General features: G+C 41.1%; 1 long non-coding RNA gene across 2 annotated transcripts in view; it reads left to right on the top strand.

Annotated features, from left to right (window-relative positions):
* LOC148338595 (uncharacterized) overlaps positions 1–9,306 on the top strand; it is a 59,723-nt gene extending 50,417 nt beyond the window's left edge. For both annotated transcript variants that reach the window (XR_015842959.1, XR_015842958.1), the window contains one exon: positions 9,148–9,306. This is a non-coding gene — a long non-coding RNA (uncharacterized LOC148338595). The remainder of the gene's footprint in view (positions 1–9,147) is intronic.
* Positions 9,307–16,252: the final 6,946 nt, after the last annotated feature.

The following is a 16,252-nucleotide window of genomic DNA, read 5'->3' on the forward strand; positions in this document are numbered from 1 at the left end:
TTTGGCTCCCTTGCCAGGATGAGGCAAAATAAATGTTGGAATGCTTTTATGCATAAATGGGCAGCGGATGCGTTGAGGAGGGGGAGTGGGGGTGCTGGGGGTGGGCAAAAGGAATTAGTTTGATGCCAAACATCACGGGTGATATCACATGCTCGCAACCGTGTCCCTCGTTTGAAAGGGCCACACGTGACCTGAAAAATCCGCACTTTTAGCTTGCGTTCAAAGACGCCACAGTCCATAAAATAATAAGCGTGTTGCTGTGTGGTCAGAGGGAAGATGAGGGCTCATTTTTGAGCAAGCCTGATATGGCGTAGGCCTCGCATGGGTGGGGGCTATTTGAAGTGAGCACAGAGCAGCGGGTTTGATTGGCTAAATCTAGGACTTCACAGAGCTGCCCCTTTGCTACAGGAGGGAGAGTTTCCTTTTTTTTTTTTTTTCTATACCCCTGTGAAAAAAAAAAGATGGGCACAGGGGCCTGACTGGAACATGATCACAGGCCAGAGAGATTCCCATTAAGGTTTTGGGTTAAAGACAGCATCTGTTTCAACCGGGCGTGGAGTGGGTGAGGGGGCTTAAAGTCTCTATTTTTCTTCGTGTGGAAGTAAAAATCTGGCACCTGCTTTCTGTCATCTCATTGTGTCTTTATTCTTCCTCCTACGTCAAGTTTTCCTCCTCGCTCATTACGGCCCTAAAAAAAGAAAACAATTGTTTCGCACAACAAAAAGCTCAGCGCACTCGGTTTGTCCGCGCCTCCACAAGTCTGAGGTGCGATGGCTGCAAGGAAGTGACACGAGAAACCACTAAATGGCCACTTTTGCCCTTCTTAACCATCTCAGCATTGAGCTAAGAAAGTGAGGTGAAAAATGAGTGACTCAAATGATTCCTTGGAAAGCGTCTACAGTACACACACGCCAAAAAAAAAAAAAAAAGAAGCTTTTGGGGGGTTACATTTCAGGCGTCTTGTATACTTCGATGCTTACAGAGACTCTGTGCTGCCCTCTGCTGGCCAGGACGCACACAGCCATGAAAGTAGGGTTGCGAGTGGTTCTCAAAATGTTGCCGCCCAATGCCACTATTAAAATACTTGGCTCTGAAAGTATTGTCCCATGTTGAAAACATTTTGAATAATAATCAGTTTTGAAAAGATTTAATACTATTGTATAATTATAGTTAAATACAACTGAACGGTACTTAATATGTACTTAGTTGATTCTAAAAGTTTAAGCAAACAAATAAAGCCTGTGTACTTCTGTGTTCTTTTCAAATCTGCATAAAATCTGCACCAAAACGGTTTCAAACGTTTTCCATGACTTTGCATGAATTCAATTATGTGACATAAATTATAATATAACAAATTATACATCCACAATGAAATGTCAGGGTAATTACACATGAGAAGAGGTGATTACACATTTGTTACAGTGATATCAGTCATGTGGGACTATAAAATCTCCAAATTTATACTTTGGTGGTGATTAATGAAACAATTTGTGAATCATTGAGTGTTAAATTATAATACTATCACCATGATTTTTTAAAAATAAAAATGGAAAAAAATAATACACACAATCCATGTCAATTTATTCCTGTATAGAAAAAAAAATCTATTTTCCTGGTTTGCTGATGTCGCTGCTTGTTTCAAAATGTGAATTCACTTTTAAATTCCTCATTTATCTTCAAAATGTGCAGAACGCCAAAAGCACTCTAAAAGCAAAATCGTCCACATTAAAGCATTTTTTGATGCCGGTTTCTCCATTTGGACGAATCGTCTCAACGGTGAAAGTATATGTTAAGCACTGAGTCTTTAAAATGGAATTTATTTAGCATGCTTCCATTCGATTTAACGGCTGCATTGCCACGACGACACTACACTAACCCTTCAAGTGGCGCGTCAGCGTGAACTTGAAGTGTGTAATATCTTGACCACTATAGGCCCCATTCATCCTTTCCTTTGGTGTCATTAGCAAGCGGTGGTAGCATGACAGAGAGTGGCCACTAACAACCACCGACGGGCAGATCTTGTTTTCTTCCAGAAATCCATCAACAGTGGACAAGTCTTTCACATTTAAATGCATGAGCAATTATTTTGGACATTTAGAAAAGGAGGGGGAAAAGATTGTTTGTTCATTCTCAGCGTGCTTTTGTTGGTAAGCGATGGAGACTTTAAAGTGGTAAAGGCAGATTGGAACGAAGAACGAGGCTTTTGTTCCTGGCTTGATTTTTTTTTTTTTTTTTTTTTGGCACATGTGTGTGTTTATGAGTCAATCTCAGCTGACTGAGTAAGAGGCGGTGGACACCCACGTGGCACATATAGACATTCGTTTTTAATGCTGTTCAGGGAATAGTTGCCACGTTAATCCTGTGGAGAGACTTTCTGCTTTCCTGCTGCTGTTTTGGTTAGCAACAATGTTTAAATTCCTTTTTAACTGACTGACTTATCTTAACTCATTCGTGAGCATTACGTTTCACATCACAGTCACAGATTCTGGGATTTCAGCCCAATTGGGATTTGCCATTGGAAGTGTTGAACGGGGTTTCATGTTTATGGGAGGGGTTGCTTTTAATACACGACGCACCACGGGGTAATCACTCAGGATAATCTTTTAGAGATATCTCAAAATCGGGCTTTTGCTGAATTTGATGGGGCAGTGCTCAAATTGGGCCCACTTGCAAGAATGTCAACACATATCGATACACGCCCACTCCCAATTCAATTGAGCAAAAATCCGATTGTGATGGTAAAATCTTTTTAAAAAATTCTGAAAAAATCAAAAAAAAAAATATCAATGAATCAAATTACAGTGGACCCAATTAGTACTAAGGCCCGGTTATGTGTCAGTGAGAGTAAATTCATACCAATAATTGAATATCAGTATGTCAAGAGAGAAACATACCAACAATAAAACCAAACAAACAAATTAAGCCAGACTATTTGGGGGCAAACACCTATTCGGCCTCTCATGATCGGATTCAGAATTTTATTTATTTATTTTTTTATTTCAAAAAGTTTAAATTAGGCCCCGTTATGGTCAGGGTTAGAGAGATCAAGGCTGGTAAGTAGATTTTTAAAACCAAATGTAAGAATATTGTTGCTTGGACATCTGGAGAGAGAGAGAGGACTGAACCCCGCCCCCCCCCTCCAAAAAATTAAATAAATAAATTCAAGGAATAATATCCCATTCTGCCTATTCAGAGATGACACCACACAAAGCTGCTGCTTTGTTCGTCCCGCTTACAGTGTGACAGACGAGCTGCAGCAACAACGAGTGTGTATGTACACTTAGCCGCTCCCTTTTTTTTTTATCCGTGTGAATAGAAGACTGAGTGGCCTCTCCCCCACTAAAGTGAAAAAAAAATGAAAAAAAAAATGCAGCAACTCTGTGATTGAATAAGGAGGTCTAATAAGGTTTGTCGGTGATGCTTGGCACGAAAGCGTTGGCTTCCACCATCACAGCTCACACTGTCTGGACCTCGACTGGCCGGCAGATGGTCACCTGGATTAATCGAGTCAATTAATTCATCTCATTATGTAATTAAGGATGGGAGCCTGATGAGCAGAGTGGGCCAGACTCGGCTGCCTAAAATGCTCGATTTATCTCCCCCAAAGAGGCAAAGCGGCGGGCGGTTAGCCGTCAAACAGCACCGGGGTGGCGTGGAAAACATTTGTTTACAACCAGAGCACAAAGTCCTCGTGCGCTTTGGATGAATCTAAACTTTAGCCGAGCGTATTATCGGGCCTCTGGGGGAGGATCACGAAGTCCAGTTTGGTCAACAAAACAAAATACACTCGAGACAAGCTGACTGTACGCCTTGCATAACTTGCTTTAATCCTCGCATTGATGCCGTCGACGTTTCCCTTTTGTTGGTTGAATTAATGTTCTATTATTGTGACGTGCGTGCAGCTATGCCCAGCTGGCAACGTCTTAGGGGACTCCGTACATTTGTATACGTTTGTAGTGAAAGCGGCAAGCGGAGACGAAACATAAATACCATTTACATCCCTTTGTTTTTTTTGTTCTTCGTGACAACATTATTAAACTGGGAACAAGAAAGTTTTAATGGAGCGCAAACAAAGGGCAGTACGTACTTATTCCATTGTGATTTCTTTATCAGGCTATTGAGTGAAAACCCGCATTGGGTTAAATAAACAAATAAATGAATAAATAAATCAATCCATTTGGAACGTGAGCATCTGTCCACTAGAGGGCGCACCAGGCTGTCCTGTTTCCTGGACGCTATACTTGAAGAGCAAAGTGGATGTGAAGTGAGAGAAAGCAATCAGTGTGATGAAATGAATGCGCACATGGAGGAAGGGGGAGAGGGGGAAGGGGCATGAAAGTCTTGACATCTTACAGATCAACCATAACCACCCCAAACGCCGCCCCTCCCCGTTAGGCTCCCAAGCATTACATCTGGATTCAGATGGCATGAAGTCATCTTCATTAAGCGGCTTGCTTCCTGTGTCTTTCAAGTGCGCGCATTTCTGTCCTTCCGTGTGTTTACTCATCTGGAATTGATGGGTGAAGTCAATGAGAGGGAGGTAGGGGGATCAACTTCCTGTCAATATTGTCAACAATTAGCTCATGCTGCAGCTGTAAAACTTTCTTGCGAACATGCAGAGGTGAAATGAAAGACAATTACGTTGTGATTGTGCTTAAAATAGATGATTTTTTTTCCAGATTATCTCCACTCCATCGATTTCAAAACAAAAAGCTTTACTTTTATGTAATTCAAAAAAGTAGTTCTTTGTCAAAATAGGCATCCCAATTTGACACAAAACCACCACGCCTGACGAAAAACAACCAATCAATGACAGTATAATTTAGAACAGAGGTGTCAAACTCAATGCCCGGGGGCTAGATCCGGCCCGTGGCATCATTTTACATGGCCCGCGAAGGCAAATAATTTCCTTCAAATTGTCTTCACTTTTCACAAAACGGATATATTTTATGACCAATCCCTTCTTTAAAATAAATTAAAACATATTTGAACAACCAATCACCCGTATTTGGCTTCTAATTTTCAAACTATTTATTCACCAATTTGTTGTGAATATGTGATCATATAAAGCGATCATACATATTTACGTGTTCACAGTCGCAACGGATCTCAAAGGGACACCACAACTCTAATGTGGACTGCGACCAAAATGAGTTGAACTAAAAGTGTCCATCATTTGTCACACACTCATCGAAGACAAACCTCCACAGCCTCGCATGAGTATCAGTAATAAGTTGTATATAACACTTTTATTACAACTAAGATTTATTTTTTTTCAGAACTAGTGTGACTATTTTTACCAGCTCTGCAAAAATGTAAACAAATCACATTGAAAAAAAATCTTTGTTGTCTTAATATGCTACGGGCGCCCATACAATTTGCATATGAGAGTTTCTGTCAGAGTGTACACATTGACATAGTGGCGGTAATTCTGCAATCGTCAAAGGATGTCTAATACGGAGCGAGGCGAGACGCTTCCCAGCGGGGGTCCGGTCAGCAGGGGGTGGGGAGGTTTACAGTATGTCTAGTAAGAGACCTCCTGCCATGTTGGATATACCAAGATTGATAATCTAGCCTCGCCCTATTAATTACCACTGCGTAATCTTCCGCGCTTTTCTCACGGCACACGTCAAGCTGCTCCAGCACGCGCCCCCTTAATTTAATGGTGGTTAGTAAGAGCGGATAAATGGGGGACGGATTAGCTGATATATTTTTTTTTGCCTAAGCGTCCATCTCCTTCCATGCTATCCTCTCGTGCTTCTGACTTGTTTATGGTAGTTTCGGTTTTGTCGACACGGGACAAGAATCAACGTCAAATAATCAACTCGAGAGCTTTTCAAAATGTAGGACTAGCCTGTGTGACACCACCAATGTCTCAGAGAAAATGTATTTGTAGGTGTTTTATGTGACACTTTTTTTTTTGGCGAAAACGTACTTTTAAATATTGCGACATTGCAGTTATGTTTTTTTCAGGGGCCTGTGTCAAGGTACCCACTTTTGCGGTTTCAAGATTCCCCCGATTGAACCTTCAAAGCCCAACACGTCAAAGTTTCTGCGGCAACCAGTGTAAATGCAGTCGAAAACACAGGCAGCTGTCTGGTCTGCTTCGGATATCTTAAGCATCATCTCCACTCTATTATGAAAATATACATGACATGAACTCTTTAACTCTGTGTCCAAAGCTTTTCGTTTGAGGGCCATGTACAGAAAAATGGAACGATAAAGGGGCCATTTTAAAATTCAGTCAAGCAAGCAATTAGATATTATGTTGTGTTTTTTTCCGGGAAAAACTGCCACATAAAAGCTTTTGGAATTTTCAAGAATTTGGGGTGGTCAACGACCATGTAAGCCACTAGAATATTTTTACTTCCTGAATTTCCTTCCAACCATCCATTATCTGAGCCACTTCTCCTCACAAGGGTCACAGGCATGCTGGAGCATAGCCGAGCTATCTTCGGGCAGTAGGCGGGGTACACCCTGAACTGGTTGCCAGCCAATCGCACGACGCACATGGACAAAAAAATCCGCTCTCACGCTCACAACTATAGGGACAATTTAGAGTGTCCAATCAACCTGTCAAGCATGTTTTTGGAATGTGGGAAGAAACCGGAGTACCCGGAGAAAACCCACGCAGGCACGTGGAGAACATACAAACTCCACATGGGAAGGCCGGACCCGGAATCGTTATCCCCAAAACAATCCTTTTAAATATTTCCATTGAACATTCACTAATCACTTTCCTTTCTTCTCCAGCAGATGGCAGCATTGCACATCAAATACAATCTGCAGTGAGTTGAACCCACTCCAAAACAAAAAAAGCTGTCACTTCACTGGAGCTCTTTGGCGAATTTATATCTCAAACAATAAGTGGACTTCTATTCAAAATAATTGTCACATTAAACTCTGGGGACGCATTTTAAAAAAAATGTAAAAAAAAAACAAACTACACGAATAACAATGACAAAAAAAAGTGTGATTGTTCTACTTTAATCCGTCTTTAAAGAAGAAAACCAATCGAATGAATTTGACAATGGATTGGTTATTTGCCCTTGAGTGTGGTAGGATGGCTCCTAATTCTACAAGGAGTAACACGAGATGTGAGATGGGCGAGGTGGGGGGTTAGCATCTCCTCTGGAGCCGCTTTGTGAAAGCGCGGATGCAAGCTGTGGTTGGAGACATGGCGGCTGCTAATTGACCAAGCCAAATACTGTAAAGGAAGTGGTCCAGAGGAAGTGCTTTGAGCCAGGGAAGGATGGCCATTATAGCACGCAGTCATGTGGCCATCACACTTTCCAGCAGGGACATCCAGATTTTGCCCGAAAAATGGCGGGATGCCGTCGTTTATCGACACCCGAATCGCATCTCCACATTCAGAACCAAAACCACAGCAATTGTAAGTTGAAAATCTTTCAAACGTTGTTTTATTTGAGGGGCGTTTTGACGACAGGAAGTAGAGCAAACAATGTTTGCTTCTAAAACAGATTTATCTTTATTGACTGGGTTGAGAAAAACGATAGAAAAGCGGTTTACCAGTGTGCCTTGAGATACAAGTTGAACATGTTACGTGACCATGCTTGTAACTTAAAACTCTTGTATCTCAAAACAATGCGCCTCATTGAAATGATATGAAAATGAAAATTCCCTTCATCTGTTCCAGTCAGAGGAAAAAAATAAACAATTAAAAAAAAAAAAAAAAACTATACATTTTGTAATTTTTTAAGAAAAAGAAGTACTCTATATGTTGGAAATACTCTATCAACAAATAGATGATTTTAACACTTTTTGCATTTTTTTCCGCAATTCAATGAAAATGGTGCTTCAAATCAAAGCAGTATTCGCTGGGCTCGAAGTCTCTCTTTTCTTTAGTTTTAAAGAATTTTTCAAAGCCAAACTGCTGACAGCTATGATGTGAGGTGCTTTCACTGCCACCAAAGCCCCAAAAAATTGTCTTCACAATGGTTGTCCTCGCATGTCGTTTGTAAATTGAGTCACTTGTATCTCAAAGCACCTCTGAACGGGCCTTAAGGTGCTAAAAAAAATTGGACCGGCCCTACTTTGGATCTCACTGATTTACAGGAAGTGGCAATGTATAAAAAAAACCCAAAAGTGTTTGGTGTCGAACTGTAAGTCATCATTCCGTGTCGTATGACTGTGAGGTGATTGCAAAGCCTCCGCCTCTCATCTGTGTCACTACACGCATTTAGCCCTCAGGAAGCTGAGGAGTGAAGTAGCATCAATCGCACAGGTCCTGTGCAGCCACCCACCAAGTCAGTCAAAAGCTTGCGCTCGTGCTCTTTCTATTTGCTTTTCAAGAGAAATCTTCCCACATCTTCTTTTTATCGCTTGCATGCCGGGACAAAAGCGGCTTCTTCCTCACCTCCTTCGCTGACCTCGGCCCCGCGTCCCGATTCATCGTCGCGCTTTCCCTTGTCATCTCAGCATGTTGTGTTGTGGATTGAGATATCAAAAAAAAAAAAAAAAGAAGTGTGTCAAAGCCTCTTCTTCTCTCATGTGTTCCACATTGATCCTGATGACCGCAGCGCAGTTTTATTTTTTTGATGATTTTCTTCACAAAAGAGATCCAAATCTGCAGGCCGACATCTGATACTGTCAGCCTCCACGGAGCCGCTTGGCTCTCATTACGTAAGCACGCTCTGAAAATGGGGACGGAAGACAGGAAGGAGCAGAACTTAACCGCCACTCATTGTAATTATCTAGCGCTTCGCGGTGGCACTTTTGCCGTTTTCGGATCATGCTGACGCTTCTGCTATAGATCGGCAGGCCCGATTTTCACGTTTCTTTTTAACAGTCGGGCCTTGATCGATTTTACCACCCTTTCAGCTGATTTGCTGTCTTTTTTTGGCATGGTCTTTAATTTAAAAAAAAAAAAATTTTTAAGCTTCTATAACCGCTTAAAGTTTCCATTTGGTTTGCAGAACTGGTGGTAGCACTGAGCCCGATTCGATGGAACTTCAGGGTAAATAAGAGCAAGAATGAGAGGCAGAGAAGGTCCCCAACTAAATTGCAGTAATAGTCATTGTTTCTACGGCGCAAAGAGAGATTATATCTATTAATGTATTCTGTTTTTATATAGTTTGGTTGAACATTTTGGCGTGGTAACATACAGTTTTTAATTGTCTGTTTCAGGGTAAACTTCAACTGGGAGTGACACCCATCTTGCAGAAATCGCACTTTGTGTCTTATTTGGAGAGTGGCTGTTTCCTCAAAGGGATGTTCTACAATAGTCTCACGTTTCGCGACGAGAACGTGAGAACAGGCGCTTAGGAATACTTAAAGTTAAAGTGTTTTTTTCAACCGGTTGAAATGTCGATTCAATTCAGAGGGATTATGACTCATTTTGATTCAATATGACTCATTTTGATGAGGGTATTTTGCAATTAGTTTCTTGTTATTTTACGTGAATGAATTTATCAGCAATGTATATATGGCATTTCATTCAAAGAGAAAAAAAAAAGACCATTTGATACGTATCTTGATATATTTCATAGTGGAACAATTGGATTCGGTTCAATTCGATGCATTTGCATTTTCCGATTCAAACGTTTTTTTTCATGACACCCCTAATGTGTGTGAGTGCAAATTATTTCTGAAGTGAATAAAACTGACTTAAGTTAAAATATTTAACTGCGTTAACATTTATTAAAATCTCGAGTTTACTTTTAGTGTCATTTTATACAATATACGGTAGATACAGAACAGTGTGCTAGCTTGCGAATAAAAATACACGCACGGCGAGAATCGAAGCGACTAAAAGTTGGCAGCGAGCCAACTTTATGCCCTCAAACTTTTTTCCACGCAGTACAAATTTATGGCACCTTTGCTCGTCCCATAGTTGTTTATATGAGCTCAACTGTGCCTGATTACGAGGTCCTAAACGTGGAGTGGGTGGGGTTAAGTGCTGTCAAAAGGTCACGGCGTGGGTTTAGGACCACGGGGTGATGCAGCTGAACACGTAAATCACATGAAGGAAGCAAGTCGATGAGGAAAGTGAATACCGTGCGGGGTAGCAAATGGAGCATTTAATGCCCCCTCTGCTCCGCGTAAAACTGCCGGCAAACGGCTGCAGAGCGGCGCTACAACAGCTCGGGGGGGGGGGGGAGAGCGCAACTGGCAGATGACCCCGACGTGGACCTCTGCGACTGTCTCCTGGCCGCGTCACTTAAAAAGAAAGCCACGGCAACAACCGTTAATCTTCAGCCATAAAGTGACAAGTGCTTTTTTATTGTAAGATGACCCGATGTTTAAAACTGATCTCCCGCTACACTTCAATAAAACTGCTATAAATACTTGGCAAAGTAAAATTCAATGCCCATAAAGTTATTGCAGATCCATCACTTAAAAAAAAAGATATCACTGGAATTTTAATAGACTATTTTAATTTATGTGGATACAAGAAATAAGACTAATAAAAAAACAGAATTAAAATGAAGAAAAATAAATAAACAAGTAAAATGTGTTAAAATCAACTAAATACAAAATGTCAGCAATTCAATTGTTTTCCATCAGACAATTTTAATTTAAGTGGATTCAAGAAACAAGACGAATAAAAAAAATGAATTAAAAAGAAGAAAAAATAAATAAAAACAAGTCAAATCAGTTCAAATCAAATAAATAAAAAATAGCGTCAATTCAATTCTCTTGAATCACTTTAAATTGAATTAATTTATTGTATTTTTGGGACTATAAGTCACACTTTTTTTTTCATGGTTTGGCTGGTCCTGTGACTTAAATTGCTGGTGCGACTTAAATATATTAAAATTTGAGCTTGGACTGGCACGCAAAAGCCCTTTTGAAGGCATCTTATGTTGCGTTCACTTCAGATTTTGTTCATTGCCGCGAATGTTCGCAAAAGGTTCGGCAACAGCTTTAGTGATTTTTCTTTGCGCAAGGGAATTTTGACCATGCTGCGACAAGAAAAACACAGGTGAACGTATGCCGAACGTTTGGCGAACATTTGGGAACTTTAATTCCCATTTGTCTACCTTTGCCAACAGTTGGAAATGCTCGCCCATCTGTGGCCGCCTTCTGGTCACCTGCGGTAATGCACGTTATTCACCAACCGCCAAAAGAAAGTAGAGGACGAAATGAAAGCAGAAAAAAAAAATCTGTATGCATGGCACCGAATGTGTGGCGCATCGCTAGGTTAGCATGTGGCTGTCTTACGACACGTTTGCCCCAAAATAATCGCGAGCTTTACTTTACTCTGATATGAGGCGCCCACCCGACCCAACACGTCCGCCCCCATCCTGTCTGCCGCCTGATCGTCCCTCTGTGGCTTCTCAGCTCCTGTCCATGTTGTCCTGGCTGGCATTCATTAATCATAAGGAGAGCGGCTTCTTGAACTGGCCTTACGTAAGCATGTCGGCCGCTGTCTGCAGCCGCCGACCCGTCGTGCCACATCTTCGCCTCAGCCTTGGCCGCCTTAACACATCACAGATTACATTTGGCCTCATTCTGTGGATGTTGCACAAATTGTTTTTTTTTTCTGGTTTTTGGAGGAGAAATGTTTTTGACATTCCACAATTGCAAATGCTACTTTTCCAACAACTACTTTTGTCCTGAAAATCACATTGAATTAGAATTGAATTTGATTTTTGAGAAAATTAAAATATTTTAAGTGTGCCTTATAGTTTGACAAATACGGTGTTCAAACCATTGCGCCTTCAAAATGATCAGTTAATTTGTCACATTTTCATATTCTACTTTTTTCACGATTCCGCGTAGTGAGAGGCAAAATTTCCAAATGAGTGCAAACATTTTACTAAACCCTTCCATATTTTGACTCTCTTAAAACTGTTCAGCTCATTCAGGGCTTTTATGAGTGTTATTCCCATTTAATTCATTTTTTTTTTAGTTTTCTGCATTTTTATTTAACGTTTCTTGACCAAGTCAAATTATGACATGTTAGCATGCCAACTTTTAGCATGTTAGCATTTGAGCAATTCCAATTAGAAACCGTACCGAAGTACACAACATGGCTAGGACAGCAAGGTGCAAAATCAACGATCAAGCACGCGGATTTGCGCAATCGTCATTATATCGCTTAAGTCCACATGTGAATTTTTTTCCAATTTTCACATTTCTTAAATTTTCCCTTAATTGTACGACATTTCACTTCAGCATCTGTTCCTACACGCTGGCACACAATTTTTCCAGAAATTGCTTTGTTTATCAAATTTATTATTATAACTGTACTATACTGAGAAGTTGCATCCCCGGTGTCATGAAGCACCAAATGGTAGTTGAGTTCATTTACTTCTATCCGATCGTAGTCGATTTAATCGTCGAGCGCTTTTTTTTTTAAACGAATTTTATCCTGCATGATTATTTTCTTTTCTAAGCCTTTTGCATCAATTTCCTTCCCTCATCATCACCTACATCCACTATAAAGGAATAGCCGTAAAAGCTGCTATAAGAGCTGTAATAGTCCATTAACAAAAGATTAGCCTGAACAACTCCATTTCCTCCTTGCCGCTTATCTTCTCCATATGCATCAGACGTTTCATTATATACTGCATGAATTACCGTCACCGTGCTGGATTAACTAAATAAACAACAGGATGTTTGCTAATATCTATTACTGGAATTTATTGGAAGTTATATTGCAGAGCTCGTGAAATAACCGCTTGCAAGGCGCCCGTTTAAGGATCTTGAGGCTTTAAAGGTTTGATGCAAGTGTAATATAGTAACTTCTCCGCTAGATAGAGCAGCTACACTCAGATTACATCGGCATGTTGGAATGCTTGGGAATGTCTCTTGGTAGTTCGAAGAAATGCATCGCTGTTCAAGATGCCCAAGATAACTTTTTCCACCATTAATGGAAACTACAACCTCATTTGAAGAAAAAAAAAATCATTTTCAAGGTGAAGTGAAGATTAACATAAGATTGCATAAGTCTGCACACCCTTTTATAACCGGGCACACACCTGCCACCCTTTATAGTGAGCCGCAAATAAAGTTCAGCTGTTCTAGCAGGCTATCGTTGTTTTTTTTTTTTTTATACCATTTTGCAGAAGTCAGACGGTTTTATGCGAACACTGACTGCTATTTTTGAACTGTTCGTGATTCCCTCCAGCTTGCAACGATGTAGGGATCGGGTTCTTGTGGTAAAGACTTTAAACATTTTCATACTATATATTTTTTAAAATCTTTTGTCTTTTAATAATTTTAGTAAGCTGTCTTACATCAGTACTGTGGTACATATATATATATATATATATATATATATATATATATCGGAAAATCGGTTTTGATTTCAAAATCAGATCATCGAGGTGAACCAATTCGAATGATTCCACCTTAAAACCCAATGTAAAATAAAAACAAGAAACTCATTCCACTTTACCCTCTCAAACTGAGCCGTACAATACAAAACTGCCTTGCCTCGTCTTTGGGGCCAAAAATTCAACCTTGGTTTATTCCGATCATGTCACATTTTCCCACAAAAAAGTGTATTCGAAAAAAAGGTCTGAACCACTTTTGACTTGCACCACAGTGGCAGGTTTGGTCAGCTGTTATTAAAAAAAAAAAAAAATATGAAGGACCTCATAGTCGTAATGGAAGTGTCATAAATAGTTCATTGCAATTTTCCAGCTGCAAGCTGCTCACCTTGGAAGCTCGGAAATTGCTTGGCCTCATAGTGGCGATTCCTCGAGTTAAATAATGCACCAGCGAGGTGATTTGTTTTCCAGTAAGGTGCCACCGAATGCGAGTAATGCTTACGTCACATGGATGATGATATACAGTCAAATATGCCTCGGGTCAAATAAGTGAGGTTCGCAATTTTTCATAACTGTGTAATCGGTTTAGGATTATACCTGCAGGGGTGCTGGATTGTTCTGCTTTTGTGAGGAAACGGAATCAAAGTTCTCAATTTTCCATATCAGTGAATAGAAACCTGATTAGTTTGGCGATTTTGCTCCCGAAGGATTACGCCAAAGACCTCATATATAATATATACTACACAGCCTGTAAAAGATGGCATTTTTCTGCCTTATATCTTGTGTTGCTGTTCTGTCTAAAAGGCCACGACACGGAACAGTCGTTTCAGAGGTGGGTAAGGGACTTTCACGAGATCTGGAGCGGGATATGAAGCACACCCAACGCTCGCTTCCTTCATTTCCCCCGAAAAGACAATTTGCACATTACGAAGAACCTATCCAGCCTCAAGATTCCTGCTTAGAGAGCCTATTGATTGCTGTGGACAGACGCGACGGGATCGTCCATCATCAGCAGTTAAAATCTAACGTGTCCTTTCAATAGAAGCCTTCCTAATGCAGTCGTTGCCAGCAGAACCCGAGGGTGAAAAATGACCGTTTGTGTGTCGAGGAGCGCAAAGAGGCAGAAATCGATGAGGGAAGCACATCGACAGTCTGCTGTGGTTGTACGTGGAACGATAAATTCCAATCTATTGTTTGGGTTACATTCGGACTGATGAGTTGTTGATGACTGGTGTCTTTCAGAGTAGCCCGGAGCGGAAAAACATGGTTTTTCGAGGATCATACCATTTGTCATCCGCTAAAATCCAGAAGTATCCTTATGAGGACTCTGTGTTTAAAGTGCAACATAAATTATTTGAAATAAAACAATCAATGTGTGACAGAAGGGCAGAATCTTCACCATTTTCCATAGCAGGAATTATTTCCATTTTGCGCCGAGCTTATGATCTCATTTCTACCCTAAACCAAGTTGAATGACTAAACATGTTTAATAGTCGACTATAATGTGAGCAAAGTCCTGCCAATGTTGTCCACTCAATGCGGTCGAGGTCGGGCTCTGCCATGAATTGAAATTGAATTGCAATTTTTAGGAATAAGGCCGCAAGGTCGAGGCCGGAATGGGACAGAGATCGCGGCCGAAGGGCGGGGGACTGACCGGCAAAAAAGGGTCAAGTGCCCGCCTCTGATTATTTCACTATTCATACTTTATGTGACTGTCCTGTAGTGTGTCGCGAGATGATCAAATATTAAACGTATACATTGAGCTCATTAAAAAAGTCGCACTGTCCGTGTCGAACCGTCAGACATGGTGGATAAATAGATCTCTCTTCTCTATTTGTAGCTCGAGGCAAATGTATCTACTTTATGTGTCAAGGAAGTGGCCTCTTGTGCCAACGAGTGGTGATGGACAGGGGTGCGCTGGGCCCTCCTGGTGGGGCGCAGCGGGGGGTTATGTAAAGGTGAGGTTCTGGGTGTCAGGACCCACAAAGCGGACCCCCCCGGGAGCGTAATCACCATGAGGCTAGCTCCAGTTAGCGCAGCAGTGGCCGTCAGTCCCACAAAGACACTCCTCTCAAGAGACATGCCTGCGCCTTTGTGCTCCTCTCCTCTCAGAGTGTGCCCCTCTCCGGGGGGGCTCGAGAGGCGCAACGGGGCGCCCATTAAGCCATTAGGAGTCGACGGGGAGGGCGGGGGCAGGGGGGGGGGGCAACACTGACAGCTTGATATACAAATACACACAGGGTGATATATACTGTAAGTTGTGGGATGACAAAATATTGTAACACTGCTACTCGTTTTGTTATTTCCAGCCTTTAGTCGGCGAGCTAATGAGGTCAGGACACAAATTTAAGCCGGTGTCATGTTTTGTCAACGGAACTTTTGTCAAGATAATGTCTTTAAATGTGCGAAGATCGAGCCTGTCTCAACCTCATTCCCTTCATGATGCTCTCTGTGGGTTCGCAGTCGATTCATTTTGCTCCATCTCGCTATCACCATGTGCGCTCATTTAGCATAAAAAAAAAACCACACATGGAATGCAAAACTGGCTCTTAAAGAGAAGAGTGACTGTCATTACGAACATAAACTACAAAACTGTCGTTTAATTAAGTGGTCTATAAATGTGGCCCACTTCAGGCAGCGCTATGCTAATGCTAATGCTAGTCCTGAAGTTAGTGTCTGGGGGTGAATCAACTTTCCGACACCCGAACAAGAATAAGAAATAGACAGACACTATTTTTTGAGGAGGTCTTCTAGAGGTCCGGCATTATTTGTTTTAGTGGATGTAAGGCAGCTCAGTGAAAGCTTCGGTTTGAAAAAGACGGAGCAGGCCTTTCGATTTGAGTAACTGTTGAAATTGAATTGAATGCTCCAGTCAAGTAAATTCACAATTCTCAATTATTTATATATACATTATAAACGATTGAATATAATTGTTGAAAACGTGCAAAGACGTACAAAACTGATGAGATATAGCATTCAGTTGTTTTTCGCCAGTTCAGTTTCCTTATTTT

Source organism: Idiotropiscis lumnitzeri, chromosome 4, assembly GCF_059441095.1.
Source record: "Idiotropiscis lumnitzeri isolate Australia: NSW breed Sydney's pygmy pipehorse chromosome 4, RoL_Ilum_1.0, whole genome shotgun sequence".
Lineage (NCBI taxonomy): Eukaryota > Metazoa > Chordata > Actinopteri > Syngnathiformes > Syngnathidae > Idiotropiscis > Idiotropiscis lumnitzeri.